General features: G+C 37.7%; 1 non-coding gene across 1 annotated transcript; it reads left to right on the top strand.

Annotated features, from left to right (window-relative positions):
- The first annotated feature begins 1,319 nt into the window (after positions 1 to 1,319).
- On the top strand, positions 1,320 to 1,457 carry LOC115526064. The gene has a single exon (XR_003972529.1). It is a non-coding gene; the product is annotated as a U4 spliceosomal RNA (small nuclear RNA).
- The last annotated feature ends 17,482 nt before the right edge of the window (positions 1,458 to 18,939 follow it).

The following is an 18,939-nucleotide window of genomic DNA, read 5'->3' as shown; positions in this document are numbered from 1 at the left end:
TTTTTTTTTTTTTTGTATAGGAGGAAATGCAGCCATTTTATGCTAGTTCCTTATTAGGACTATTACATGTAATTAGACTATTACATAGATGATAATGGGATAAACAACAGTCTTGGCCCTACCCCATATTATTCTGATCCCAAAATGAGCCAGAGGGTGGAGGGGCAGCCAGAGTATACCTATATTTCTTGTCTTTAGGATTACCGTCTTTATAAATTTGATTACTCTAGGTACCTCACATTAATTGATTCATACAGTTTTTGTCCTTTTGCGACTGGCTTACTTCACTTAACATAATGCCTTCAAGGTTCATTCATGTTGCAGCATGTATCAGAATTTCCTTCCTTTTTAAGGCTGAATGTATATACTACAGTTTATTCATCTGTTGATGGGCATATAGGCTGCTTCCACCTCCTGGATTGTAAATAATGCTACTATAAACATGGGTGTATAAATATCTCTTCAAGTCTGCTTTCAAGTCTTTTGAGTATGTACCTAAAAGTGGAATTGATGGATCACAATTCTATTTTTAATTTTTTGATGAACTGCCATACAGTTTTCTATAGCAGCTGCACCATTTTATGTGCCCACCAACAGTTCAAAGGTGTTTCGATATTTCCGTATCCTTGCCCACATTCATATTTCTGTTTGTTTTTCTGTAGTAGCCATCCTAATGAATGTGAGGTGGTATAGTTATCCTAAACAGAAAAGGAAGTTGATCATTAAAAACTGTTTGAGGCAGTGGAGCAGCAAACTCTGAACTGGTCTTCCAGAATGATTCCGGGAACACCATAAACCAATTCACGAGGGGAGCTATTACATTTGTCACAATCACAAGAGAGGGAATCAAAAGGCTGTTATTGGAACTACTGAGTTCAATAATAAACTACTGCTATTGTGGTATCAGTTAACTATGCCTACAACAATGATGCTTAACAAACAACCACAAATTTTCATTACCCTTACGACAGTAGGTATTTATTTAGCCCATGAGCTAGCTTGTGGTTGGCTGATGCAGGCTGTGCTTGTTAGGGGCAGCTTGATTGAGGCAGCTCTGTGCCATGTGTCTCTCATCCACCTCCTGGGACCAATGGGCTTATGGAGCATGTTCATTTCATGGTGCTGTCAGAAGAATGAGTGGAACATAAAGAAAAAGTGCCAAAACTAAAAGACAGATGTCAACAACAATGCAATGCAAGGCAATAAATATTAGTACAGCACATTAACAAATGGGCTTGTGTAATCAGGTAAAACCCACTATAGCACATGCAAATATTATGTCCAGAAAATACTCTTTATTTTAAAAGAAACAACTTCCAAGCTTTGCACAGTGGGAGTATCGTAGCCAATGAGTTTCATCCAAGGCACGATTATTGCTAATTTAAAAGAAACAACTTCCAAATTCCAGATACTGGTGAAGTTGATCAATATCTTTTTTTTTTTTAATGTTTGTTCATTTATTTATTTGGGGGGGAGGGGAAGAGAGAGAGAATCCCAAGCAGGCTCCACACTGTCAGCACAGAGCCGGACGCTAGACTCAATCTTATGACCTTGAGATCAGGACATGAGCCAATATCAAGAGTTGGACTCTCAAAGAACTGAATCACCCAAGCGCCCCGATTAAGATCTTCTAAAACTTTGTAACAGGGACTCTCCTCTGCAGCACATTCCACATTTCCATTTCTGTCCTTCTTTTTTTTATTTTTATTTTTTTATTCTTTAAGCAAGCTCTGTGTGCCCAAGGCAGGACTCAAACTCACGACCCTGAGATCAAGACCTGAGCTGAGATCAAGAGTCAGTGCTCAATTGATTGAGCCACCCAGGTGCCCCCCATCCCTTCTTGTACAGTGACATTTTCACATTGATGTCATAAAACAGATTCCAGCCTATTTTAGAATATAACCATTTGATCAATACAGGAATGTTCATTTCAATAGCAAGATTCTTCTAGGCAGGGAATGAACGACAGCAGGAACACCTCATAGTAAGACAAAACAACACCCAAAAACCCTGTTGTGTCTGGTACTGAAGATCTAGTAGGTGCTCTGAGATTCAACATTTTATCTTCAAGAAACTACAAATAGGATGGTTTCCAGAGAGAGTCCCTTTGTTACTGAATTTTCTTCCCGACCCAATTTTGCAGAAACCTGGTGGCATGACCTTCAGGGCATGGAAACATGCTGCTTATAAATCTGGTTTTTAATATATTTTAATGTAATGATTACTGCTCTTTTGTGAATGTTAAAATTATGTTCTTTTAAGTCAGACTTTAGGGAACACCAACATTATTAGTTTTCTATATAGAGTAAGGGCTATAACATTCCAACTATATTTAACTTAAAAACAATTTGCCTCTAGACATAATGGTAAACTCTGTTAGCTAAAACAAGCAGAGCAGTCAACCAGATATTCTAGAGTCTCATCTCTCTCATCCATGAACTTTTGCTCATGTTGTTCATCCTCAGCAGAATTCCATATGAATGTCTCTTTGCCCGACCACAAGCTAAATATTTTTAAAGGCAGCTCAAAGTCTGCAGAAGTGTGTGTGTGTGTGTGTGCACATGTGTGTATGCGTACATGGATGGATGCATGATCAAGCACTCAAAAACACAGATATCCAAAGAAGCTAGCCCCAGTGAAGGTAACTTTATGGAAAACATTTTAAAAATTTCATGAAATGTGACGGTGGGAATACCAGACCTGTACAAAACTAGCACTGGGGAGTTGAAAGTTACCTGGAACCAAGGCTATACTCTCTACTTCTCAGGAGCCATGTGACCTACTCTTTGGTCCTCTTTCTCCACCAGAATCTTTTACTCACCAGAACATAGTCATGAACTTCATGGCTTGGCTTCTCAGCTTCAGCGACCACTGCTGGCTAAAATGTCCCTCTGTGTACCTTAGTTCCAGGCTCTGAGAGAGGGATTGCGATTAGGTCAACACTGTGACCTGTGATGAGCCCTCTTTGGGCCCTCTAGAATAATCAGTTAGATCCAAGAAGACATATCACAAACATGGTCACACAGGCATCGTGGGCAAGATGGGGAAAGACACATACATATAGTGTGCCCTCTGTGTATATATGGTTATTACTTGTAAGGCACATTATAGCTTCACAGTGTTACATTTTAAAATTTACCCTTTGTCTTCATCAAAATTCAACCAGAAAACAGAAAACATATTTACATATTTATAATAGAGGGAATTTAACAACTAATAGAGGGAAAATTGATAACACAGATTATAGGAGAGCTGACAGTAACAAAATGGGAGACAGTGAGGCAATCCAGAGATTTGTAAGAGCAGAGAGCTACAAGCACCCCAAGGCTTGAGAGACAAAAGGAAGAGGAACTGGTGCTACTGGGATCCACGATCAGACTTCCCCAACAACAGCTAGAAGCTAGAAGCTAGAATCATGCTAAATACAGGGAGTTGAGGTCATGCAAGAGGCTGGAGATGCTGCTGAGGTAGAGAGAGGGAGAGACATACTCTGGCCTTTCCCTCCCTCCCACTTTTTAGTCTTCTCCTGTATCTGCCATTGGCCTGACCCTCCTGAGATGGAAACCTGCTCCATTAGACAGCTTGGGCTGCCGTAAGAAAATACCATAGACTGGGTGGCTTAAACAGCAGAAATGTATTTATCAGAGTTCTGGGAGCTGAAAAGTCCAGGCTCAAGGTGCTAGCATGGTGAGTTTCTGGTGAGGATTCTCTTTCTGGCTTACAGAAGGCTGTGTTCTTGCTGTGCCCTCAGAGAGGAGAGGAAGAGGGAGAGAGAGGGAGGGAGAGGGAGGGGAGAGAGGGAGGGAGGGGGAGAAGGAGTAGAGAGGGAGAGATTTCTTCCTCTTTTTATAAGGCTACAGCCCTCTTGGATTAGGGCCCCACACTTATGCCCTCATTTCTTATCTCCTAAGGAACCTCTCTGTAGATGCGGTCATCTTGGGGGTTGAGGAGCTTCAATGTATGAATCTGGCAGGACACAGTTTAGGGCAGAGCACTTGGGAAATGCAGCTTCTTGCCACTCCTACTGGACTGTGATACAGAAAACACAAGAAACAGATCTGAGAATATTCTTTCCAGTACTGCAAGATACATACCATCACTCCTACTTTACAAATTAAGGACAAGTTCAATAAACTTGTCCGAAGTCACAAATCAGTAAATGACAGCAGAAGATTCAAATCTTGGTCTTGTAGTTCTGAATCCATCCAATAATAACTTCCATTGAGCCCTCAACATATATTTCAACTATCCTGAGCTCACCTTTCTCTGAATTTTTATACCACTTTTATTCTTTGCAATTCATCAGAGGTTACTATCTTGTTTTCCTCCCATCATTCCTGTGAGGAATATTCCATTATGCTACATCTCTCCAAATGAGCCAGAAGTACCTTAAAATCAGGGATCACATAGCTCTTCAAACAGTGCCCATCCCCTTGTCTAGGCACACAGTAGGTGCTGAATCGCTGAGTGATTTTTCTCCCACAACATTCGCTACAGTACTGTTGAGGAAGATCCTATTACTTCATGTTAATAATTTCGTATTAATAAAATCTTTCATCTAGTTTCCAAAATGCCACAGTTCTCTGCTCACGAGGAAAAATTTTCTGTGACTCAAGGAAATCGTCTGTATAAAGATTGTTTATTCGTTTAGATGCAATCCCATACAATGGCCTATTGGTGTGAATCAGGATCTTTAAACATTTCCAATTTCCCTCTTAACTGAGTTACCCGTCAAGGTTATCTTTTATCTTCTCCATTATTCATCCTTATTGTGAAACCGCCATCCTCTTTTGTCATGACTGTCCTGCAAATATCCGGCTTGGTCGCTATTGATCAGCAGTATGTCGTACCACCCTTTGCAGATAAAACCTACAGAAAAATCACACATTTCCTTGCAAAAGCTCTTGAGGAAAAATGATAGAGATTTCTTTGATTGTCACCATCTGCGTGGTGCACTATGCAATGTATTTTGAAATCACTCGGAATATTATAAGCAGAGTGAGACATAAAACAAGACTAAATTTTATAGTAGTTGCTCAAACTATCAAAACCACGTTACCTTTCAGTTGACTTTGCCTGAGTAATGGAAGTGGTCACAAATAGTAAACAATTTTTCCTTCAGATGTCCACCCCCTCAGTCACCAGCACTTCTTTCCCCACATTACTTCTTCTGGCATGGCCCCATAAACTCTTCACTTCTTCGAGAACTCCAGGGCTACAGCCTCACCACGTTCTCCCCATCCGCTACCACAAACAAACCCCACTCCTTCCTACCCTGACTGCTTTCCTTGTCCCAAACGTTCTTTTCCTGCATCTTTATTCAAGCTGCTGAACATTCTTGGAGAAAATAACATAATCCAGCTAAATGATTTCTGTGCTTTTGCCTTTTGGGGGGGACGAGAGGGGGCAGAGGTTGTTTTGTCTTTGGCTTTTGTTCTTGTTTTGAGGAGGATGAGGGCTGTACCTTCTCGTAAGTTTTAGGGAAGGTTGACGGTTCCTGTCTAACCCAAACCACACTTAATATTAAAATTTCTTTCATTAAAAAATTTAACTTACACCTGCGGTTTAAAAATTCAAGCGACATGAAAAGATACAGAGGACAAAATAAGTCGCCCTCCAGCTCCTCCAAACTCCAATAGGTGCCCAGGTTTTCCCTCCTAGGAGGTTTTCATTTTTCTCTGCCTCCTTTGCAGAATCGTATCATACTAGTCAAGATAGGCTGGGTTATGCTGTGGTAGCAAATTTAACCCAGTATCTCAGTAGCTATATTTTTGGTTTTGTACCAAACTACATGTTTAAGCTACATCACCTTGTGGTGCTGCCATCCTAGCATTTGGCTTCCAGAAGGAGAGAGCTGGAAGGTTACACAGGAGCTTTTCTCTCCTGTTGGGCTCACACTGGCCAGAGCTAATCACATGGTCCACTTAACCGCAAAGAGCAATCTTCTGTGTGCCCAGGAAGCAGAAGAGAAGCAGCTTGTGGCAAGCACTAATAATCTCTATCGCATAAGTACTTACAATGTGCTTTTTACACAAATAGGAGCACATACTAGATACACTTTTCCACACTTTGGCTTTGCTTTGTTTTTTTCACTTACAACATATGTCACATGTGATAGTTTCCTATGTTTGGCCATACTGTCATTTCTTTGCCTAGTATGTAGGTTGTTTGTCATCTTTTTTCACTGCAAACAGTAGCTTTAATCACTATCCAAGTTAAGAGTTACATTAATAATAACTGGCATGCATAGAGACCTCACTATATGCAAGGCACTATCCAAAGCCTAGTGCATGGTTTAATTTATTTAACACTGTCAGCATCCTTATGTGAGACATGATATAGTTCACAGGTGCCTCATGCACAGTGGCAGAACCTGGCCTTACACCCAGGCAGTTGACCCTAGAGCCTATCAAATTCACATACGTGTTTGCATCTATAAGCACAAATTTCTGTAGTATAAATTTCTGTAAGTGAAATCTGTGGATCATAAACTGTTTACATTTTAAATTCTGCCAGGTATTTCCAGAAGTACTAGATACTTTTTGTAGACCCTTTCAATTCCACCCTGTTCTGAAGTAATCCATCCTTCTACAAGCTTCTTGCAGATGCAATCTGACAGCACCTTTTCTTGGCATTCTCCACACTCATGCATGGGAAACCCAGAACCACAGGGAGGTTTAAGGACTTTACCCTTGACCAATGACAGCCAACTGATAAATGCTTCTCTCTTTTTTTCCCCAGGTGGAAACTTCTGTGACACATTTCCTGCAACTCCTCAGATTTCATGGAACTCAGTGGCAGTCTTCTAAAGCAGCGACCAACTGGGTAGCACATCTTTGCACTGGCCTTCCTTCTTCTCTTTTGGCTCTCCTGTCCCTCCCTCTTGCTTCCTGAGATCACTTCCAAATACAATATCTGCTGCAATGCACTTGTCTCAACTCTTCTTTCTTTTTTATTTAGTGTAGTAAATGCAGTGGCTCACCCCCCCCCCCCGAGCTCCCCTCTCTCTTCCTCTCTGCTGCCACTGGGAAAGTTGACTGCTGGTGTTCACAGCTGAGTACCTTTCACGGTGTTGCCCTGACCAGAGGGAGCTGCTTCACCCATGCTGGCAACCCTTCCCACAGCCTAACAATTGACTGGTAGATTTGGGGGCAAAACAGCCTTGCGTCAATCTGAGACATCTCTGAAGGTCAAACTCAGCTTCAGAGATTTCCATGGGATTTGCCAAACCCTTCTACTTCTCCCTCTGCTCACTCCTGCCCTCCTCACTCCCTTACTTGTGGTGTTCTCGAGAACCATACCCAGTAAACCCTCTGCATTTCAATATCTACCTCAGAGTATATTTCCCAGCAAACACAATCTAAGATATTAAACCCAGACCACTGGTACCAGGAGTAGTCGTAGAAGACAGGTGCTTAGGATGGGATTTGGCAACTGGATCGATCAGAGACAGCGATAAGACCCCACTGCAATTCCTGAGACTCTCAGTTGTGAAAGATTGAGGTGAAGTGTGGGTGAAGTAAAGTGTTGGAATATGCCATAAGGATGATACTTAATGGTGGTAATGTTAATTATAATGATTGCGGTGGTAGCCTGAAATGTTTTTATTTGAAAGGTTTTGTAGGGACTTCTCTATTCTCGAATTCTTTATTGTTGGAGGCACTAGATATTGCATTTTCTCTGGACTGTGGTATTACTTCTGATTCACTATGTTGGCTGAGGGATGGGGCGGGGGGAACAGTTTCAGAGGCATATAGAATGACTGGTCTATCAGCACAGCAACTGACACAACTGTCCCCTCTAATGAAGGGACCCATCTTATGGCATATGCGGTATGTCAGTGGGCACATGAGCACTAGATTCATTAGTTTTAGCACATACCTCTTTACTCCAAAGCATCTAGCTTATTAGATGGTTAAATAAACTTTTATAGGCTCGAGTAACTCTCCAATTCAAGGCCAATATTTTGGGAAGGGGGGTGGGGGAGAGCACAGTGCCTGAAATGTAGTGAAAGCTTTAAATTAGAGCTCTATAAATAGTGCTATGTCCCCAGTGGTTGGAATACATAGATCCAGAAAACAAGAAGTGAGATTAATCTCTTTCACTACCATGATCAGTGACATATTTTCAGATTCTGTGCTTTCCTTCTCTGAAACTCTACATTTTGTCAGATTAGATTCTCATTCTCAAGAGAACACTTCTGCTGGAGAACACAGTAAGAATTTCACTGAGCTAGAAATTCTGATTACCAACCAGTCTCTCTGGGCTCCCCATGCCAGTGGGCCAGCAGTCAAAGAAAGAGGTTACTCTACTGTTAGAGAAAATAAACCCTGATTACCAGGAGAAGATAGGCAGGATAATGTTTGGGATTCGTGAGGGCATCTCTTGGTGTTACCTAGAAATAATTATGAACAGGTGATTGCAGCAGCCATAGTCCTCAGTGGGTGATCATGACTCCAACCTCTCGGAGTGAAGGCCTGAGTCACCTGCATCCCCTAACCCAGTCAAGCAAACTGAACTAGCTGAAGATATACAAATGGCCAATAAAACATAGAAAGATGCTCAACATCACTAATCATTAGAGAGATTCAAATCAAAGCCACAGTGAGAGAATTTTCACCCATTAGGATGACTATTTAAAAAAATGGAAAATAACAAGTGTTGGCACAGGATATGGAGAAATTTGAACCCTATGCCTTGCTGATAGGAATTTAAAATTGTGCAGCCACTGTGAAAACAGTGTGGTGGTTTCTCAAAAATTAAACACAGAATTACCATATGACCTAGCAATTCTATTCCCATATATATAAACAAAAGAAAGTAGAAACTTGGGGGCACCTGGGTGACTTAGTCAGTTAGGCATCTGACTCTGGATCTCAGCTCGGGTCTTGAGCTCAGGGATGTGATTTCAAGCCCCACATTTAGTTCCATGCTGGGTGTGAAACCTACTTAAAATTTTTTTTAAAGTAGGGACTTGAACAGATACACCAATGTTAATAGTAGCATTGTTCACAATAGCTGAAATGTGGAAAAACTCACATGTTCATTAACAGATAGATGAATAAACACAATTGTGTGTGTGTGTGTGTGTGTGTGTGTGTGTGTTATAATGGAATATCATTTAGCCCTAAAAAGGAATGAAATTTTAATACATGCTACATCATGGATGAACCTACAAAGGATTATGCTATGTGAAATAAGCCAGACACAAAAGGACAAATATTATATGATTTCACTTACATGAGGTACTTAGAATAAGCAGGTCCATAGAGACAGAAAGGATAAATAGAGGTTATCAGAAGCTAAGAACAGGGGGAAACGGGGACTTATCATTTCAATGATATGAAGCTTCTGTTTGGGATGATAAAAAAAAGTTCTGGAAATAGAAAAGCAGTAATGGGTGCACAACATTGTGAATATACTTAATGCCACCAAATTTGCACTTCAAAATAATTACAATGGTGACTTTTATGTTATGTATGTTTTATCACAATAAAAAATACCCAAAAAAAAGTTTTAAAAAGGAATACATGTAGATAAAAATTCCAGTATACTGATGCTTTATCTATTTGTTATCAAGGATGCAACTAGATAGAAATTTAGAAAAAACAAAAACAATTTACTGTTTTCCATTTTTGTTCAAAATTGAATGGCATAGTCTTCTAGAATATCAGTTGGAATATAGATAAAAGGATTCCACTTACCTTGTTTATCTCTTCATGTGAACACACTCTGTGCTATTAGAATAAGCAATTGTACAGTTCAAGTAGGAAGAGATAGAAACATTAGTCACTGAACCAGTGTGTATTTTATTACTCACTAATCCAGCTATGGAAATTATACATGCCAAATAAATATTTATTTTACCAGTTTTGCACCTTTTAAGGCACTGGCAGTCTTTCAAGAAATTTCCATGGGTAGTTAGTTTTCTTCTGTATTCACATGCTATACGGCAAGTTCTTAGTCTAACTGCATAATTATATTTCCTAGGAATCCCCTCAGAGATTGATAAAAATGATAAACTAACCATTGATGCAAGGTCTGCCATTTTTCTTTTGTGTAATTCCACAGGAAATTTCAGAGACAAAACTGCCATATAACCTGTAATAGAAAATATAATAGTAGAAAATACAAATGCAGTCATAAATTGGTGTAGAAAATGCATAACTAGGTGAGGTGGAAGGACTGATAAGCAATATAAAAATCATGCTTTTATTTTTATTACTTAACTGAAATAGTCACAGTGACACATTCATTGCTTTTGTAATACATGAAAGTCATTGTTTCTGTATTTAGAATTAGTAATATAGGGTCTGGAATTTTGGCTATTATTTCCCCTGAGATTCCATAAGCCTCTCCAAAATGCTGATGTAGTTAATATTTCACTAATGTGATATTTACTTCTTTCACAATTATAACTCTAATACATCCCCTCTTCTAGCATGTTGCTTTGTTGTCTTATTCTGTGAATTTTTCTTTAAAATTACTGCCATCCTTGACTTTTCTGTGACTACACCATCTTTTCTTTGGATTTAACCTTTTTACATAAAAGACATAGAGTATAAAATTAAAGTGTTTCAAATGAATTCTCTAAACAATAGCTTAAGAGTAAAACATATTGATTGATATCCCTAAGGCTCTGAATGCTCAAGCCTAGGAAACCTGGTTCTACATTTGAGGTTTCATGCTAACCGAGAGTCAGCTGTTTATCCTCAAGTCTGCTGATGCCAGTTGTACTAATTATAATTATATAATTCAACTAAATATTACATAAAATGAGAAATGCGAGTGCAAGTGAGTTAGACTCTAATTCTATGAAAACTAAGTCAAATGCTTAAAAATGCTTAAAAAGTGAGTTGCTAAAAAAAATTATCGAATTACATGCAAGTGAGGCAATTGTAAAAAAAAAAAAAAAATCTTTAGTTGTAAAAACCCAGAAAGATTCTGCACTCAGACTGTTCTGCAATGTCTTTATATTCTATTTCCAAGATAATGAAATAGGAACTATAAAATTGAAGATACTGCAAATGAATGTGATTTGTGCAAAAAAAAAAAAAAAAAAAAAAGGAAAAATTCAAAACTTCTAATCAGGAACCAAAAATCAAAGAAAAGAACTTAGTTCCACTGAAGATTTGGTGAATGAATGCACAAAATACAAACCTTAGTTTTAAGAGATGTTATGTATCTTTTGGTATTATTTTCTTCTCCCTTCAGCCACTTTTTAAAAAAATTGAAATATATTTGATACGTAACACTGTGTAAATTTAAGGTGTACATCATGTTAATTTGATACATCTGTATATTGTAATATGATTGCCATTGTAGCACCTCCATCACATCACATAATTACCGTTTCTTTTTAGTAGTTGGAATAATTAAAATCTAGTCTTAGCAAATTTGATGGTTATAATACAGTATTGTCTATACTCACCACACTGTGTGTTAGGTCTCTAGGGCTCATTTACTACTCATTGCATTGACCACTTTTTTGATTAACCGACTAATTACCAGCAACTAATGTGTCATCAAAGAGTGTTCAAGCTATTAAACTATAATCTAGAAGGGCTCTGTTTTCATGGCATTTTAATATTCCTAAAATGTGTCATTAGAAGCTGAAATGTTTTACTAGTACAAGACTTCTGTTATTTGGTTTATAAAATATGAGAATATGGTTGAGTATAGAATAACAGTGCCTAATATCTTAATATGTTGCATTTATAAAATGTTGGTATGGGCTGATACGATTTATGAAATAAATTTCTATTTATTTGCCTTTTACAGTTTTAAATTTCCATTTAAAAAACAGGAGGAGTTGTTTGCTTTCTTGTTTTGTTCTAGTGTGAATTTTTGTTATTGTTATTGTTTTAGTAAAAAATGGGGGAGCGAAGTACAAATGTTAATAGTTCATTTTTCAGACTTTCCAGGAATTAGAAAGCATAAATAGCAACAAAAGAACCTTTCAAAAATATATTTTATGAGGTATAATAAAAATACTTTTATTAAGAATAATTAATATACAATGAACACCACATATGTAAAGTGTACCATCTGATGAATATTGATATATGAATACCCCCATGACATATGAATACATCATCCCCAAAAGTTCCTCCCTCCACTTTGTGATCCAATCCCCTCTACTACCCATCCCCATCCCCAAGCAACCCCAATTTCCTTTTTATCATTATAAATTAGGGGTTTTTTTCTAGAATTTTATACAAACAGATTCCTACAATAAGTACTATTTTTGTAGGGTTTCTTTCACTAGGAATAATTACTTTGCGACTAATCCATGTTGTAGCATGTATCAATAGTTTGTTCCTTTCTATTGCTGAGTAATATTCCATTGTGTAGATGGACAACAATTTGTTTATCCGTTCACCTCTTGATAAAATTTTCGACTGTTAACAGTTTGAGACTATTACCAAAAAGTCATTATGAACATTTATGTACAAATCTTTATGTGAAAATATGCGTTCATTTCTCTTGGGAGTAGGATGGCTGTATCACATAGTAAGTATGTACTTAATTTTTTAAGAAACTGCCAACAGTTTCCAAAGTGGTTGTGCCAATTTTCATTCCCACCATCAGTGTATCAAAGTTCCTATTGCCCCACCTCCTCTCTAATAGTTGGTGTCAAATTTGGTACCTTCAATCTTTTTAACTTTAAGTATTCTAGTGGGTGTAACTTGCACAAGGACAAACTTGTAAGTGGCATAAATGGCAAAGCTGGGATTTGAACTCAGGCAGCCTGGATCCAGGAAGCAAGTTCTTATCCAGCACACATCCTACTCTCTCCATAATTGCCCTATAGCTTAAGAGACTTGTTTGCTAATTTGGGTATGTAATCACATTACATAATATTATTTCTGTGGGAAGATGTATTCTGAACTCCTGCCTTTTCTTTTTAGCAAATTTCTAGGCTACAACCTGTTTGTAAGTTAGCAACTACCCACAGATTAATACACTTCCTTAAATAAATATGGAATTTCTGAGCACATTTTAATAGTAAAATATTTAATAAGTACACATGAATAAAAACTCATCAGTGATGCTCAGGCCCAGCCATTTATAGACAATCTGGGTGTTTTCCTTCTCACTAGATTATTTTTGGAGAGGAAGGAATAATAAGAATATGAAAGCACATTTAACAAAACAAAACAAAAACCCCATAATCCAAACGGGGTCAAAAAGTGAGGCTCTTAGGTAATCAGTGAAAGAGAAAAAGGAGGAAGACAATATATTAGCCCATTTTAGGGAGACTTAGAACTATCCTGTTATTAATGTGCTCACTTGGAGCATGTGTCAAGTTATCTCACTTATGTAATTGTCTCTTTCTTATTACCTTTCCTCAAAAACTAAATGAGCATCTGGGGCACCTGGGTGGCGCAGTCGGTTAGGCGTCCGACTTCAGCCAGGTCACGATCTCGCGGTCCGTGAGTTCGAGCCCCGCGTCGGGCTCTGGGCTGATGGCTCAGAGCCTGGAGCCTGTTTCTGATTCTGTGTCTCCCTCTCTCTCGGCCCCTCCCCCGTTCATGCTCTGTCTCTCTCTGTCCCAAAAATAAATAAACGTTGAAAAAAAAAAAAAAAAAAAACCAAAAAAAAACTAAATGAGCATCTGTTAAGACTCTTGGTTACAAATAACAGAAGCCCAACCTAACACAAAAAGGGAATTTATCAGCTCATTTAACTTAGAAGACTCTGGCTGAATCTACGAACTCAAGATGATGACTCAATTCCACCTTGCTCCATCTTTCAGTTCTATTTTCTCCCATGTTGACTTGGGTCCTTTTCAAGAGGTGTCAAAGTTGGCCGCCAGCAACCCCTGAAGAGAGAGCACACTATTCTCTAAAGAGCTCCAATAACAGCTCCAAAACAACATTCTCAGATGTTAAGATTGGTCCATGATAGGTCTTGTAGCCATCCCTATTCCAGTAACTCTGCATAGTAGCATAGAATACTCCATTTTGGTCCCCATTTACAAAATCAAGGTGATATTACCAAAAGAAGAAGAAAAACATTCTGGGCAGGCAAAAATTACCCACTATTAAATTTCTTTTTTCCCATTATTCCTTGTTATCTTTCCCCTCATTTTCCTTTCTGGGAAAGGACTTGAACCAATCCTCTATGAACTTTTTCAAGAGGGGCTCACTGTTAACTCAATAGTAATAAACAAAAAGTAAGTTCTCTGTTATTATGGATTGAACTGTATGCCCCCAAATTCATATGTTGAAGTCCTAACCTCCAGTATCTCAGAACGTGATCTAATTTGGAGACAGAGTCTTTGCAGAGCTTAATCAAGTTAAAATGAGGTCATTAGAGTGGGCCTCAATCCAATATGACCGCTGTTCTTATACAAAGGAGAAATTTGGAAATGCACACATGCAGGGAAAAGGCAACATATACTTGGGGGAGGGAGACAAGGCAGGGAGTTGAGATAAGAAAAGAATATTTAGGTAGATGTAAATTATCAGTAGTACTTTGGTTCTTGGCTTGGTGACTATCCATCATCCCACCTTTTTGTGGGAGGAGTGGTAAGTAAAAGTAAATGTAAAAAATAAAACTTGGGGCACCTGGGTGGCTCAGTCACTTAAGCATATGACTCTTGATCTCGGCTCAGGTCATGATCTCATAGTTTGTGAAATCAAGCCCCATATTGGGCTCAGTACTGACAGTGTGGAGCCTGCTCGAGATTCTCTCTCTCCCTCTCTCTCTCTCTGTGCCTCCCTTGTTCATGCACTCTCTCTCAAAATAAATAAACCTTAAAAATAAATAAATAAATAAATAAATAAATAAATGTAAAATAAAGAAAATAAAGGGGCACCTGGGAGGCTCGGTTGGTTAAGTATTCGACTTTGGCTCAGGTCGTGATCTCACGGTTCATGAGTTCAAGCCCAGCATCAGGCTCTGTGCTTAGAGCTCAGAGCCTAGAGCCTGCTTTGAATTCTGTGTCTCCCTCTCTCTCTGCCCTATCCCGCTTGCGCTCTGTCTCTCAAAAACGAATAAATATTAAAAAAAAAAGAAAGAAAATAAAGAAGGATCACTTATGGATCAATGATGACAACATATTATGATTAATTCAATTCAATTTACCTGTCATCCAAATAAAATCTATTATGTAGGTAGAAATCAATAAAACAATAAGATCAATGACTTTCAAGGAAAAAAAGTAAAAGTTAAGAGGGAAAAGGGAAAAAGTATCCCCCCCCCCAAATTCATTACTTTTGGGGGTTTCTTTATGTATTTTTTTTTCTTCATTGCAGACTAGAGAAAATTTCTTCATGCACCAGTTACTGGAAACGAGTGACCTAGACTAATCCCCCCAGAGTCCCAAAAGTGTTAGAATCTCATCACTCAATTTCACATACTGTCTTTGGAATTGGGGCAGAAGGTTTTGGTGGGTTTTTTTGTTTTTTGTTTTTCTGTCTTGTCTGAGTCCGTATTCTTAAAAATGAAAATTCCAGTGACCATAAGTATTAATGCTATTGTACCTTAGAAACACATGGCTCAAGATGTATGTTAGCAGAAAACAGTCTGAAGATGTCACTCAACAAAAACATTTCCAGAAGCTTAGCACTTAATTGGTCTTATTAGCACCATCTGCTCATCAGTGTTGCTTGTGGAAAAGTGTTTTCATCAGAGAGCAACAAGTTGAAAACAAGGCAGATCACCACACTTTGTTTTGAATTTGACACCACATTTTGCCTGCCTTTTATCACAGTTTTAAATCGTCAAATTAAGTGAGTGAGTGAATCATAGCACTTGCATCACTTGTTAGACCCTGGTTTTCTGATTCTTCAGGAACACACTCATGTCCAGAAGTCCTCTTCTCCCCAGAACTGCCTCCATCAGATTGCTTAGCCAAACATTTGGAGAAATCTTTTAGTAGTAGTTTCAAGCAAATTTTTCACACGCTCCATTTGTTCATTCTTAAAATCTGGCTGTTCTAACGCATCAGGCATAGAGAGAAGATCATGCTGAAATTAAAATCAGACGCTGGGTGAAGTATGAACAAAAAATTACTCCTATTATAAAAGCGTTTTGACAACTAAGTGCTAATGATAAGAGAGTTCACTGGATTTCCTGCCTTCAATGTTTACTTTAATATTATTAATCTAACCATCTTTTGTTTTAAAGATATTTCTATAATAAAGTAAAAATATTCTAATCATTACCATGCTTATTTCAGAATTTGACTTAAAAAGTGGAAGTTAATATTAAGTTTTTACTTCTTTAGATTTATACATCACTTTTTACATGGATAAATGCAAAAAAAAAATGATAATTTGCCAAAGTGGCAATTTAGCCAAAGCAAACATAACACTCTTAAGGAAGAGAATGTAAATAGCAGCTTTCTTTCTTAGCCATCTCAGCTGTTGGTATAACTGTTTATATTACACTAAATTAATACTTTTTATTGAAGAACAGAATGATAAACAAGAAAAATAAAACTATCCTCAGAGCTCTATTCAAGACATAAAAGACTCTCCCAGGGAAAATAGCAAAAATTAGTTGTACAAAGATGTAAATTTAAGTTTATTCTTTTTTCATAATAAAAACACACATATACACACACACACACCCATCCTGGAGTTTAGAATGCACTTTGGCATCAATCAGTTTTTTTTAAATTCGCATCTTGCTTTTATTTCATATTACAATGACTTATTTCCAACTCATTAAAATTCTTTGAAAACATTTTTATTACTTTAATTATGTGGATAATATTATTACTTATTTTTACATATTTTATATTTCTATTTCTATATACTTATTATTGTTATGTGGATAACATTATTTCCCATATTATTACTTATATAGATTTTTTTTCTTTTTTATTATGTAAATAACACTGAGAAGAAACTCTTTGGATGAAAGCTTTGCCAGCATTTCTGGGTTCCTTAATAAAGCTTCTAGTTAGGAGTGTAACAGATCCTAGGAATGAAAACATATGAACAATCTAAAGCCCTCTGAACATGTTTGTAGATTACTTTCCTGAAAAGTTGACCATCCTTATTAACATTTACTAGTTAATTTTTAAAAAGAGGTAGAAGTAGTTAATATATTATTTTAAATTTGTTTTTATGATCAAGAAAATGAATTCTTTCAAATGTCAGTCATTTGTAATTGTTCCTTTGTGAAAATTTTCATTTCCCTGTCCATTTATTGATAAATCCTCATGTCTTAATAGTTTTTAGGAGATCTCCAATGTACCGACCTTATCCCTTTTTGTTATTTTTCCATTTATTTGCCTTCCGATTCGATTTATACACTTTGCAAAATACAGATCTTTCAAAAGCTCTTTTTTAAAAATCTCTTCACCTTTTCTTTCTTATTTTCGCTCATTGCTTTTATACTTAGAAATGCCTACATCTTATCTCTTTTTACGCCATTCACCTGTGGGTGGTCGCCGCCCAGAGACTTCTCAAGGTCTCAAAATCCCTACGTGCAGAGTGAACCTCTTGGCCCAGGGACTGGCTGCTCCCCAACAACAGCCATTGTTTCACCGGGTTTCCTGAGCACCAGGGGCCTGGGGGGTCGGCAGCGAACAAAGCAAATGCAAATCTCCACCATCCCGGAGCTTCCATCCCCTTCCTGAGGCATCACTTTTTCCCCAATGCCTGGCTTTTTTTGTCACCATAATTTTACTAGTGTGCCATTGCCTGGATGTGTTCCCCTCTTCTGCAACAACCCAAATGTGATACCTCCTCCAAGGGCCAGCTCTCCCAAGACGTTCTTCCTTGAGGAGCCACCCACGTGACAATCCCCTCAGCTTGCAGGCCCTTGGGCTCTTATGTTCTAATCTCCACAAAGAGTTCCTTTGTAACTGTTCTCCACTGGTACCATTAACGTAGCCTAACAAAGCCACCATAATGATGTGTCCTTAGGTGCCACTTTACTTAAGTGTTATGGTTTGTTGTGTGTATGTGTGTTTTAACTTTTACATCTCATTCTAAACCATGCCAAGTGTATTTTGGTTTACAGTACTGGTTTAGAAACAATACTGATTCTTTTTCAATGTTAATCCACTGTTAAAGGCCCAGTGAGAATAACATTCCCTTGCCAATGACTTGTGATAGTTCTTTTATCATGTACTAAATTCTTTCTTAGATCCTGGGTTGATTGCCTACTTCCTATTCTGTTTCAGTGATCTTTCTATTTTGCATCAGAACAACATTATAGCTTAGCTTTATCATATTATTTTGGATACAAAGTAATATGGACTGTTTACCTTACATCTCATGCTGTGGGTATTCCTAGGTATATTATGTTTTTTATTGTTCTTCTGAATGAAATTTTTTTCTGTTCTGTTTTCTGACTTGTTTTTACTGGTGTATTGGAAGGGTTTTTAAAATACGTGTTTATCTCAAATCTGAGCTTTTCATTTTCAATAATTATTAGTTGATTTTGTAGAGTTTGCTGATATCTAATCATAATGTCTGTAAATAATGAAAATTCTCTTTCCTAAAGTTATGTCGTATTGACAGAAATTCCAGAGTAATATTAATTAATAATGTTAATAGTGGGTATTCTTGTCACAGAAAAACTAAAATAATGGCTAAGGAAAAACTATGGTCAACTTTCTATTAACAGTAAAGTTGAAAACAAATCACCCTTAATTATCCTAGCTTAAATTAACTGCTTCGCAAATTTACTGTGGATAAGGTACATCGAGATCCTGGGGACATGTTCATTTCTCCAGGAAGGGGACAACATCTGACTAACACTTCCAAGGTGGCTTCAAAAGGAAAGCAACTTCAGATCTAGATTGCACTTGAGAGGAGAAAGGCCAGAAGGAAGTTAGGTGAGTGAGTCTCTGAATTCCCATACTTCCTTTCCTTAAAAGCAGTTTCTGGAATGGTGGCCAGTGGACTCATCTCTTTTCCAAATGACTATAACAGAGAGCTGAAGGTGAGCATCACTTAAGCATCCCTTAAG

The sequence above is a fragment of the Lynx canadensis genome, chromosome A1, assembly GCF_007474595.2.
Source record: "Lynx canadensis isolate LIC74 chromosome A1, mLynCan4.pri.v2, whole genome shotgun sequence".
Lineage (NCBI taxonomy): Eukaryota > Metazoa > Chordata > Mammalia > Carnivora > Felidae > Lynx > Lynx canadensis.
The sequence above is the reverse complement of the archived record's forward strand: the minus strand, read 5'-3'. Positions and strand labels throughout refer to the sequence as shown.